Below are 12,740 nucleotides of genomic sequence, written 5' to 3'. Positions count from 1 at the left end.
GTTTGTAAGATTTATGCATCTGTTAATAAATCCTGCTCTTGTGTGAAGTTTGAAGGCTCTAACTTATTTGCATCTTATCAAACCTGCTAAATCTGCAGGGGGTTGAATACTACTTGTAGGCACTGTATGTGTGTGTATATATATATATATATTTTATATATATATATATATATATATATGTATGTGTATATATAATGTATTCTATGTGTATATATGTCCTTTCTTTGGTGTTTTAACCTGTCAGGAGCATGCTCAGTTAAAAAAAAAAAAAAAATGGATCCATCGCCGGCATCCGGCATTTGACGGATGACGACGGAACCTTCGCCCATAAGCATTCATTCTAGCAAACGACGGACACAAAAAACTTTGCTTTGTGCATCGTGTCTGGCCGCCGAACAAAAATTTTTCGACGGATCCACCTTACAATGAACGAAACTTGAGGCCATCCATCGCTAATACAAGTCTATGAGAAAAAACTGATCTGGCGGCATCCTTTGCCGGATCCGTTTTTTTCAAATATTGCTGGATTGCGACTGATGTTAAAAAAAAAAAACAAAACTGATATGTGAAAGCAGCCTTAGCATGCTGATAAAACACTGATTGCATTGAAGCTACAGCACATAGCCTGATAAGTGGCACATAACTGGAATCAGGTTCTCTTTCCCTAAATTGTGCTGCTTTCAAGTTAAATAGCAAAACTTATTGACAGATTCCCTTTAGTAAATGTTGGAAGCTGGTCATCACAATGAAGGTGTAACTGTGATTAGCAGCACGTCTCACTATAGGTTATTTTATGTCCGTAATCTATCGTGATGCATGTTATAGGAAGTGAAATGTGTCTTTATGACTAACTTTTCTTTGCATATACCTATTTAAAGAGTTGTATTCTGCTTTAGTGGTTTCCTCCCTTGGCTAATAAAACAAGTAATCCTTTTATAACTGTGAGTGAGCTAAAGAGGTTTGTCACCATCTTTTTTGTAATGTGCTCCATTTTGTCTTCATGCGTAGGCCTGTTTCACACTTCTGTTTTTTCAAATCCATCAAAATCCGTTGGTTTCCGTAAAAAAACGGATCCGCCATTTTTTTGCAGGATCCGTTTTTTTGTCCCATAGACTTCCATTAGCGGTTACCGCGGATCCGTCAAAAAAACGGATCCGTTTGCATCAGTTTCCGTCAAAAAAACGGAAACGGATCCGTTTGGCGGACACAAAAACGGAAGTGTGAAACAGGCCTTACATACACAGGTTTGAAAATGCACTTTAGGGCGTGCGCCTCTGGCTGCAGATTTGGTGTGTTACCTGGCAAATAAAGATGTGAATGATACTTTTTTTTTCTCTTGCTTTACTATACTGTATTTTGACAATTCCACAATACTTTCTTTGCCTCATGAAATTAAAGAATAGTATGTGTCTTTAAAAAGAAACATACCATTCTTTAATTTCATGACCAAAGTGTGACCAAACCAAGTACATGCTTTCAATGCACCTTCCGCCTGCTTGTTTTGATATCTTTGTCTGCCCTCACTTGATTGTCAGTTCTAGCTGTACAGAAGCCAGGTAAGAGCAGAAACAGATGGAGAACAAGTAGGTTGGAAGATGCACTGACCTCTATTTGGTCATGTCAAAGGGGCACCGAGCGCGTGAGTTTGGTTTGAACAGTCATATTGTGTTGACAGACTCCCCATTAAGTGCAGAGCACAATCCTTGGCTTCACTGAGCACAGTAAATTAAACCATTACAAACCTCTATTGATTGACATTACTTTCTCAATTAAACCTTTGTTCTGACTATATGGATGGATGGCTACAGCCACTTACATAGTAGCTTTGAGCGAGAAGAGGGGACAACGACCTTTAGTTTAAATCCTGTATTTATGTGAAACACATTACATTTTTTTCTCCTTTTTTTTCCTCCCATATTTGCGTTTATATTTAAAAACCTGAAATGTTGCACTTTCCAAACCAAAAAATATTCAGAATTGAGTGTCCTCAGTGGTTGACACGTTTTAATGGCTCAGTGAAAAGATGGTAACACATTGCAAGCTTTCGAGACTACTCAGGTCTCTTCATCAGGCATAGACTAATACAAAATCTGAAGTCGCATATGTATGCACAACACAGAAAAAATGCAATAGATAAGACAAGTGACGTGAAGCAGAACTATCATTATGGGAAAGGGAAAAACATAAATATTGGACCAGTACGTAGATAAGGAGTCCGGATGTTTTATAGTCCTCTGATTGGGGTCTCCTAATGTGTTGTGATGCCCCCACAAGGTCTTAGGAGCAAATTCCTTAATTGATGTAAAAAGACATAAATCCATGCAACACATTCATTCCAGCATTGAGAGTATCAATGGTCATCATGAGCTTGTACTCAGACTCTTCTGTCTCTGAGATGTGAAGCTACTTTTCAATACAAGTAATTTCATATCCATGGTGTTGTGATCAGGCATACAAAAATGTTTTGCCACAGGTAGATCCATTCTTTTTTTCTCTTATTGTGTGTCGAGGAGAATTCATCCTTCTCAGTTTTTGCCCTGTCTCCCCCACATACAGACCCCCAGTTGGACATTTAGTACAAATAACTAAGTACACCACATTAGATGTACACCACATTAGATCACTTTCCAAACTGAGCACCCACAACAGACTGACACTTCCTGTTTTGTACAGATCACTTCTCAGCAGTCTTAGGCTACTTTCACATTAGCGTTTTTTAGCGCTGCGCTTCGTGCGCAATTGAAATGCATGCAAAAAACGCATCATGCATTTTGTTTGCGTTTTTTAGGCGCAAGCGGTTTAACCTGTTTCAAGCCATGTTAACTCTTAAAACGCATACGTTTTGTAACGCGGGCGTGTGCATGTCCATGCACACGCCAGCGTTCCCATAGACTGTAATGTGTTTTGTTGCATTCCGTGCGCAAGCGCGTGCATGCGTTTTTTTTATGCCGTTGGGCGGACCCAAAAATGCAACAGGTTGCGTCTGGCGCGTCTAGGCGCACACCTTAAAAAAACGCATGCGCACGAAAACGCGTGCAAACGCGAGACCATGCGCACGCCATGTTAAACATAGGGCGCATGGCACATGCGACCAATAGCGCACGATGCGCTGCGCTAAAAAACGCTAATGTGAAACCAGCCTTGGGGTATGTGCACACGTTGCGGATTGCTGTGCAGACTCTAATGCGCGGAATCTGCATCTCTTGGCAGAATCCGCAGGTCAAAATCTGTGCTTTATTTTATGCGGTTTTGGCCTGCGTTTTTACACCTGCGGATTCCTATAATGGAATGGGTGTAAAAACGCTGTGGAATCCGCACAAAGAATTGACATGCTGCGGAAAATAAACTGCTGTGTTAGGCCTGTTTCACACTTCCGTTTTTGTGTCCGCCAAACGGATCCGTTTCCGTTTTTTTGACGGAAACTGATGCAAACGGATCCGTTTTTTAAAAACGGATCCGTTTTTTTGATGGATCCGCGGTAACCGTAATGGAAGTCTATGGGACAAAAAAAACGGATCCTGCAAAAAATGGCGGATCCGTTTTTTTACGGAAAACAACGGATTTTGACGGATTTGAAAAAACGGAAGTGTGAAACAGGCCTTACCGCACGGATTTTTCCGCAGCATGTGCACAGCCAATTTTTTTGCTCATAGAATAACATTGTACTGTAAATCACTTGCGGACCTGCAGCGAATCCGCACACTCCTTCCCTGCACAGTGACTTTTGCACAGAGCACTCTCCTATAAAAAAGCCAGCGGATGTCTTCAGTCCATTGTTTCTGTAAGACTATGTGCCCATGATCAGGCTATAGCAGCGTTTTGGATGCAGCGTATTTTCACTGGTTTAATCACGCAGGTAAATCCTGTTTTCAGTGAACCATGCGGAGTTACCGCATCTAATGAATGGCTCTGGGTGAGACGGCACAGTGGAGACGCTAGTCTCCATTGCAGATTGACATGCTGCGGCTTGTAAACCCGCACTGTGGGTGAATTTACCCAGCGTCGGATAGACGCGCAGTGGGCACTGTGCTTGTAACGTAAAACGCAGCGTTTTGGACACAGCACAGGTGAGCTGTGTCCAAAATGCTGTTATTCCAGTTCATGGGCACATACCCTTATCTATGTGACCGCTTAGGCAAGAAAGCTACCCCACAATCGTGCTGGAAATGAAAAAAGAAAATGGAAAAAAAGCTCAATTAGTAAAATAAATAGAGAAACCTGTCATGTCAGATAGCACTATTAACCTGCAGATAATGGTGTGTGCCAGCGCGGCTATAATCACCGCTCACAGCAATGTTCACAATGTACATGTGCTCAAATCTCCACTCCGAGTTCTGAGAGCGCAGAGATGGTGAATAGAAGGCGCAACAGCTATTTAGTTCACAGCTATCCATGTACAATAAGGCTATATTCACACGTTGCGTTTTTGCAGCTTTTTTCTCTTCGCAATAAAGAAGCTGCTTGCAAAAAGTTTTTAGTTGTCTCTTGTGTATGTTGATAAAGTTTAGTGACCCAAAAAAAGCCTGATTTTACAGCCTGAGGTTTTTGCACCAAAAACGCAGCAAAAACTGATACCTGCATTTTTTGCTGTGTTTTTGTACTTTCCCATTGTTTCCTATGGGTGAAAAAATGCTGAAAGTGAAATGCTGCATTTTGCAAAAACACAAGTTTTCCAAATCAGTCAGGGGAAAAAAATAATCTGTGCAGGAGATTTCTTAAACATCATAGACTATGTTGGTACGATAAAATGAGGCTGAAAATTTGCATTTAAAAAATGCTGCAAATCGCAACGTCTAAACAAAGCCTAAGGAACAAAGGATTGGTGCGTTTATTAGACCTTTACTAGACATCCTGTGGAATGGATGCACTACACCCTTACAAAACGGTAAAGAAAACATTTGACAGTGTAATTTACAAAAGTCTAAGTGATCTGATCACTTGACACAATCACGTTGCCCATGAGCCTTTCCATTCTTACGCAGAACATTCATTATCTGGGTGGTCCTGACGTTACAAGGTCTGTTGGGATTATAACAAGTTTTTGTAAACATAAATTGTTTGGAACCTGTGATTTATAGTGATTGAATGTATAATAGTCAGCGTTAATGGAACATAATATAGCTGTAATAATGAGGTGTGAGCCAATTAACTGACCTCTTAATAGTGATGTCTGCCAGAATGTACTCACCTGCTTTTTTCAGTGGCTTCTCAGCTCTTTTCTACATGTATGAGTGTAAGTGGGGTTGAAAAAGTTTTATCTTTTTAGTGCTGACTATATACTGTAGATGTTGCATAAAAAGGAAGTAGCTACGAGATCCAGGAAGTGTAATAGTTTGTGTTGTGTTAGAACTTTGCCAAGATCTGGCTATTTGTAAGCTTTATTAAAGAAGCACTACAGTTTCGATAAATAGCGGATGCACATTTTTTTTTTTTTTTTTTTTTTTTTGTTTTTATAAACTCTTTATTTAAGAATGTTGTTACAGAGATATTATCAGAATACAAATCAGTATAATCAACATTCAAAATTTTTAATGAAAGGGTTCAGGAAGAGAATGGGGGAAGAGGGGGAAAGGGGAAACATGGATTCAGGTAAAATTGAGAGAACGGAAGGGTTGGGGGTGGTAGTCCTATTTGGATGAAAGAGCTTCACAGTTGAAAAAAAAACAAAGTATATATATTCATATAAAGCATAAATAGTACATTGCATTAAAATTTTTTGCTTTACAGCTTAATATTGTTTTGATAAATAAACCATTGGTGCCATCTTCCATTTAAATTCTTGTTTGCGGTGAGCCAGTCAAATTTTTTCAAGGGAATATATTGGTAGCCTCGTTTACCCATTCTAATAAGGAAGGTGGGTCAGTATCCTTCCAATGCCTAGCGATGAGGATTTTAGCTGCGTTAAGTGAGAGCTCACAATATAGTCACTAAGGCCTGTTTCACACATCTGTGTCCATCGGTCAAAATCCGCCATTTGGCAAAAAGAAAAAAAACGTTGGATCCGTTTTTTTGCGGATCTGCCAAAATTTTGACGTCCAGCGACATGCCCGATTTTCGGGCGGCCGGATCCGCATTTCTCACTGCGCATGCCCGAAAGACTTCACTCAGCCGCAAATTTAACCCTAAACTCTGTTCTGGCGGCTGAAAAATTCTCTCTCTCTCTCTTGCTTTCTCTCTCTCTCGCTTTCTCTCCTTCCCCAGGCAGCTGTTCCTTTAAAATTCTTCCTTTGACGGATCCGTCAAAATAACGGTCCGGTGCCAAACGTTGTGGTCAGTACAGAAACGGATCCGTTATCCGCCATTTTAGCGGATTTTGACTGACCAAAAAAACTGATGTGTGAAACAGGCCTTACACATTTGAGCTCAGGACGAACATTCAAAAGGACCTGTTTAGATGTCAGAAGAGGTATTGTTCGAAAGACCTTCTTTATGTGACTATATATCAATTCCCAGAAGCGTATAATTTTGGTGCATTCATACCATATATGGGCAGGTGTACCTGGCATTAAATTGCATCTCCAACAATAAGAGTAGTAAGATTTGTCAATCCTAGAGAGGGTATCTGGGGTTTTATACCAACGAGAAATAATCTTATAATTTAGCTCTTTGTATCTTGTTGAGGGAGAAATGGAGTGAATCTCTTTCCAGAGTCTGGAAATTTCCTCTGGTGATGATTATATTTAATTCTTTCTCCCATTTGCTGATGAAGTTAAAAGGTTCTGTCGTATCACAGAGTAATTTATAAATTTTAGATATCATTTTTTTATTTGTTTTAGGCTAAGTGCACACGTACCGGAAATCTCGCGGAAGTTACCGAGAGAATTCCGGAATTCCAGTCCCGCGGAAAAACTAGCATTTTGCAAGCGTAATTGGCTTGCAAAATGCTAGCGTTTTCCAAGCGATCTGTAGCATCGCTTGGATAACTGATTGACAGGTTGGTCACACTCGTCAACCATAGTGTTTGACGAGTGTGACCAACTTTTTACTATTGAGGCTGCCTATGCAGCATCAGTAGTAAAAGATAAAATGTAAAAAAAAAATAAAAAATGATGTTATTCTTACCTTCCGACGTCCCGCGCATCCGTTCCCAGTAATCCTTTGCGAAAATGCCCGCGATGACGTCCGTTCTCGCGGGATCGCGATGTCTCGCGGTAATTCGCGGTGACGTCGCGCGAATGACCGCGAGACTTCGCGATCCAGTGAGAACGGACGTCATCGCGGGCATTTTCGCAAAGGACTACTGGGAACGAGAGCGTGAAGAGAAGCGGGAAGGCTGCGCGGGACGTCGGAGGGTGAGAATAACAATATTTTTTATTTTTAAATTCTATTTTTTACAGGGATATGGTACCCAAAGCCCGGAGGACAGTCTCCTCTCCTCCGGACCGTGGGTACCATCCGCAATTGTTCTGCTTACTTTCCGCATGGTGTGCACAGCCACATGCGGGAAGTAAGCGGAACAATGCATTCCTATGGGTGCGGGATCACCGCGATTCCGTAAATTAATGAGCATGCTGCGGTTTTTACCGCGAAGCGATTCCGCCGCGGTAAAAACCGCAGCATTAGCACAGCATTGCGGAATCCCATAGGAATGCATGGGATGCTGATTTTTCGCGTTTTCGCAGCAAAATCGCGTGGTTAAAACCGCCGCGGAAACGCGAAAAAAACGCCACGTGTTAACTCAGCCTTAAAGTCAAAAAAGATATCTTGAGTGTATTTATCAGTGAAGTTATTGGAGATGTTAGGTATCTGAGTTCTAATTGTTTCTCTTATAGTTTCAAACTCTGTCTCTGACATTGCAACACCTCTAAATATGGTCCTGAGCTCACTTGTAGAAACGATACTATTTTTTTGAATAAAGTGGCCAATATGTATATGAGAGAGTCCCTAAATTTTTGATTTTATTTTTAATGGCTCTGTATCTATTCGGGATCAAGTGTAATAATGGCGTATATGTGCAAATACTAGGAACAAAATTGTATTTTTTATTAATCCTATTCCAAATAGATATTGAGAGTTTAGTTAAAGGATTCTCGATCTCACAATATTTAAATTTATTATATGGTGTTGACCAAAGATAGTGGGCAATATTCTTATTTAAAAGATTAAGTTCGATGTCGACCCATAATTTCCTAGGGGGAAGAATTTTTGTTTCTCTTATTCTGGCCATATGCGAGGCGTGTCTATATTTCTCAAAGTCAGCTATACCCAACCCTCCTTTGCATTTCCTTTTTATTAGCGTTGAGTGTTTGATCCTACTACTTTTGTTTTGCCAAATAAATTTGGAGACTTGGGTTTTAATTTTTTGAAAAAAGGATTGTGGAATATCGAAAGGTAACACTTGAAGGAAATAAAGTATTTTGGGCAGAGTGATCATTTTCACAATATTAATTCTACCAAACCAGGAAATAGGCAGATCCCTCCATGTGGAAACGTCTCGCTCCAGGTTACGAATTAGAGGTATAAAATTAAGATTATATTGGTTAGGAAATGGACTTGTTTATCTTGGTCCCTAAATATGTAATATGAGAGCAATTATTTCTGAATAGAGATTTATTAGATAAGAGGGTCCAATTTTCCTGGTTGCATTAATGTTAACATTTCTGATTTAGCAAAATTTATCTTGAAGTTTGATACTAGACCAAATTCCCGTATTTCTTCAGTTAGTGGTTTGATAGATTGCCAGGGGTTTTTTAAGTAAAAAAGAACATCGTCCGCAAATGCGGCTATTTTATGTTCTTTGTCACCACATCTGAGGGCACCCCTGTCTTGTCCCGTTTTTTATCCCAAAGCTAGGAGAAAGATCATTATTGATTTTCAATCGGGCTGTTGGATGGGAATATAGAGCAAGGATTTTCCCTATAAGGGATTCAGGAAAGCCAAACTTCATTAATGTTTTTTTCATATACTCCCAGTCAAATCGATCAAAAGCCTTTTTGGCATCAGTTGAAAGAAGAGCGGTTTGAATATTTTTACATTTTGTGAAGTGGATTATATTCAGGGTTTTAATATTACCTTTGGCCTCTCTACCCCCTACAAAGCCCACCTGGGAGAGGTTGATGAAATCCAGCAAGAGGTTCTGTACCCTCCTGGCCAAAATCCTTGCATGCAACTTGATATCGTTGTTAATCAACGAGATCGGCCTATAGCTGCCGCAAAGGGTTGGATCCTCATCCTCTTTTGGGATAAGAGCAATATGGGCTGAGAGTGCTTCTGTTTTAAATGTATTGGTTCTAGTTATGTTATTGAAATATTTCAATAAGTATGGGGAGAGTTCCTCTCTGAAAATTTTATAATACTCCGTAGAGTATCCATCTGGGCCTGGACTTTTCCCTTTGGGGCTTGTTTTGATGACAGATTCAAGTTCATCCATTGTGATTGGGTTATCTAGAGAATGTATTTGCTGGGGTGTTAGTTTAGGTACCGTATTTTTCGGACTATAAGACGCACCAGACCATAAGACGCACCCCAATTTTCAGAAGGAAAATAGGGAAAAAAATAATGTCAAATGGGGGTCCATCTTAGGCTAGTTTCACACTAGCGTTTATGAGCGCAGCGACGGCCTGCACACGGCCGCCGCTAAGTCCCGCCCCCTGCCGCGCCCCCGCCGGTAGCTCCGCCCACCGGCGCATGACGCTGCATGCGCCCTGCGTCCCCTATCTTTATCACAGGGGGCGCAGGCCGTGCGCAGTATGCGTTTGGCGGCGCATGCGCCTTTTTGACGGTGCGCCGACGCAACCAAACTGCAGCAGGTTGCGTTTGGCGCAGGTCGGTGCACCGTCAAAAGGACGCATGCGCCGCCAAACGCATACTGCGCACGGCCTGCGCCCCCTGTGATAAAGATAGGGGACGCAGGGCGCATGCAGCGTCATGCGCCGGTGGGCGGAGCTACCGGCGGGGCGAGGCAGGGGCGGGGCTTAGCGCTAGTGTGAAACTAGCCTTACAGTCTGAATTCAGCTTACCTGGGAAGGGATCCGGCACAGGTGGAGGAGTGGTCAAAGGGGTCATTCAGTGGTCCAGGCTCGTGCCGTGGCGGCTCTGTGCTGGGGCAGGTTGGTTGTGCTGGGGCAGCTGGGCTGTGCTGGGGCAGCTGGGCTGTGCTGGGGCAGCTGGGCTGTGCTGGGGCAGCTGGGCTGTGCTGGGGCAGCTGGGCTGTGCTGGGGCAGCTGGGCTGTGCTGGGGCAGCTGGGCTGTGCTGGGGCTGGGACAGGTGGGCTCTGTGGGGTGAGGGTGGAGGCTCTGTGCTCCGGCATTTCCTCCAAGCCCGGAAGCCCCCGCACATCCCTTGCTGGCCGCCACCATGTTGCGGTGGCCTCCGGGAACATGGACGCCGGGAAGATGGCCGCCGGTCTGGGGACGGCGCATGCGCAGGTTCAGATCTCGTCCCGAGATCTCGGGGGACGAGATTCAAATCTCGGCAACGAGATCTCGTCCCCCGAGATCTCGGGATGAGATCTGAACCTGCGCATGCGCCGTCCCCGGACCGGCGGCCATGTTCCCGGAGGCCACCGCAACGTGGCGGTGGCCAGAAAGAGATGTGCGGGGGCCTCCGGGCTTGGAGGAAATGCCGGCGGAGCCGCCGCCCCTGCATCGGAGCACAGAGAGCCGCTACCCCTGCACCGGAGCACAGCCCGCTGCCACCACCGCACTACAGAGCCCCGCGGCACCCGCACCAGCCTCCAGCCATGATCTCAGGTTAGTATATTTTGACCATAAGACGCACCCCCCACTTTCTCCCAAAATTTTTTTGGGGAAAAGTGCGTCTTATGGTCCGAAAAATACGGTAGGTCTATTGTTTGTAGATACTTATTAATGAGTTCAGATTTCCTTTTCGGATCTGTGGAATATCTGCTATTTCCTCCGTTTTGTGATGTATTTGATCTTGCGAATCTTTAATCTTTTTGTATATAAGCTGAATTAATTTTCTTTTTAACCAAGTTCGCCAGATTCTTACCGCACTTATTCGCCTGGATGTATATTTTAAATCTTGAGTATTGCAAGTATTTTTCAGATTCTTGTCTCAACAGTTCTCTGAGTTCTGCTCTGAGTCTAAAAAGATCTTTTTCTAAGGAGGCATCTTGAGAGATTTTGTGATTCTCCTCTAATACTTTTATTTGGGATAGTAGTGAGGTTGTGAGTTTCTCTTTTTCTTTTTTTTTCCTAGAACCCAGTTCTAAAAGATAACCCCTGAGCACCGCTTTGTGTGCTTTCCAAACATAACAATCAGAGATGTCATTACTACTATTCTCCAAAAAAAATTGTTTAATATTCTTCCTTATGGAGGCTTGAGATTCAGTATCGTAAATTAAATTATTATTAAGTTAATAAATAGGCTGAATTTTGCTCGTTTAGTATAATGCACACCCAATAGTGCACCCACTCACTCCCGGGACCACAGAGCAAGGCCAGAGGCGCGCGACCGAGAAGCCGGGGTTGACCCCTGCCGTCCGCTCAGCGCAGAAGTGGAGACCAGCGGCTCACAGAGGGACAGGGCACCGTCCAACTGGACACTAAGGTGAGAGTCCCCGTAGGTGTAACCCACAGCAGTACCTCAGAGAGGGGCCCCCACCGTCTCCTTGTCAGTCTCTCCAGCCGTGCAGCAAGGCGGGAAGAAATCTCTCCGGCGTCTCAGATTCTCCCAGGGCCGTCCCGGCTCCCCTCTTCCTGCAGAAGATCGATCTATGGGATCCAGGGAGTCACCAGTCCATCCAAACCACGGGGAGTGTAATGTGGGGAGGAAAAAGAGGTTTTTCCCTTTGATTTTTTTCTTTTCAAGCAGGAGCCTCCTGTGCTGTGCGTCCTCTCTTCAGCTTGGTCAGGCCACGCCCCCAAGGATGCACATTTTTATTGAATTTATACCATGCTCATAGTTACACTTGTGAATACACTTACACCCAATAATCTAACTTCAAAAGTGCCGAAGATTCTGTTATCCTCGCCAGTACAGTCCTGGTAAAACCTTACTATTTTTCTAAAAAGATTGATAATTGACATCTCCCACGAAGAAAAGCTATTTTGAAAACTTGAAAATATTATGTTGGATACAAACTCTTGAAGGGAACCTGTCAGCAGGTTTTTGTACCATAAACCAATATATTTTTGGTAACCTCAATTAAGATTAAATCTATACCTTATTTGCAATCCTTGTTTCTATCCCTAACTTATTCAGTTTTATGCTAATAAGGCACAAGATCGGAGCGCTTGGCAATGCAATTATGGATTCCCTTCATCTTTCATTCTTTCCCCGCTTGTCACCGTCCAAAGCTCCCTGACAGGTCATTCTTGTCTGAGTGAAATTTCTCCTGTCTAAAATCTTGCACAGGCTCCATCATTTCCAGATGCAGTGCCTGCATGGTTAAAGGGGTTGTCTGGTCTTAAGCTACAAGTTTGTAGCCCCCCACACAGTATATCCCCACACCACTCTCACACAGTATGATGCCCCCACACTGCTTTTACACAGTATGATGCCCCCATGTAGTATGTCCCCACAAAGCTCCCATGCAATATGTCCTCACACAGCATGACCTTGCACAACCACCCATGCAGTATGATGTTTCCACACAGCACAGCACCCACACATAATGACGTCCCCGCGCGGCCCCTCACGCCGTATGACGTCCCCGCGCGGCCCCTCACGCCGTATGACGTCCCCGCGCGGCCCCTCACGCCGTATGACGTCCCCGCGCGGCCCCTCACGCCGTATGACGTCCCCGCGCGGCCCCTCACGCCGTATGACGTCCCCG

The 12,740-nt window shown here is 43.6% G+C and overlaps 2 protein-coding genes across 4 annotated transcripts in view; one reads left to right on the top strand and one right to left on the bottom strand.

Annotated features, from left to right (window-relative positions):
* The window catches only part of OMG (oligodendrocyte myelin glycoprotein), a 28,215-nt gene extending 22,963 nt beyond the window's left edge, over positions 1-5,252 (bottom strand). The window contains exon 1 of the mRNA XM_073589724.1: positions 5,189-5,252. The gene's annotated coding sequence lies outside the window, so the exon portion shown is untranslated. The remainder of the gene's footprint in view (positions 1-5,188) is intronic.
* NF1 (neurofibromin 1) overlaps positions 1-12,740 on the top strand; it is a 419,128-nt gene that overhangs the window by 292,670 nt on the left and 113,718 nt on the right. The window lies entirely within an intron of this gene.

This window comes from Dendrobates tinctorius, unplaced genomic scaffold (assembly GCF_039654945.1).
Source record: "Dendrobates tinctorius isolate UK_male_01 unplaced genomic scaffold, ASM3965494v1 ptg000112l, whole genome shotgun sequence".
NCBI lineage: Eukaryota > Metazoa > Chordata > Amphibia > Anura > Dendrobatidae > Dendrobates > Dendrobates tinctorius.
This window is presented reverse-complemented; position numbering and strand designations above follow the sequence as displayed.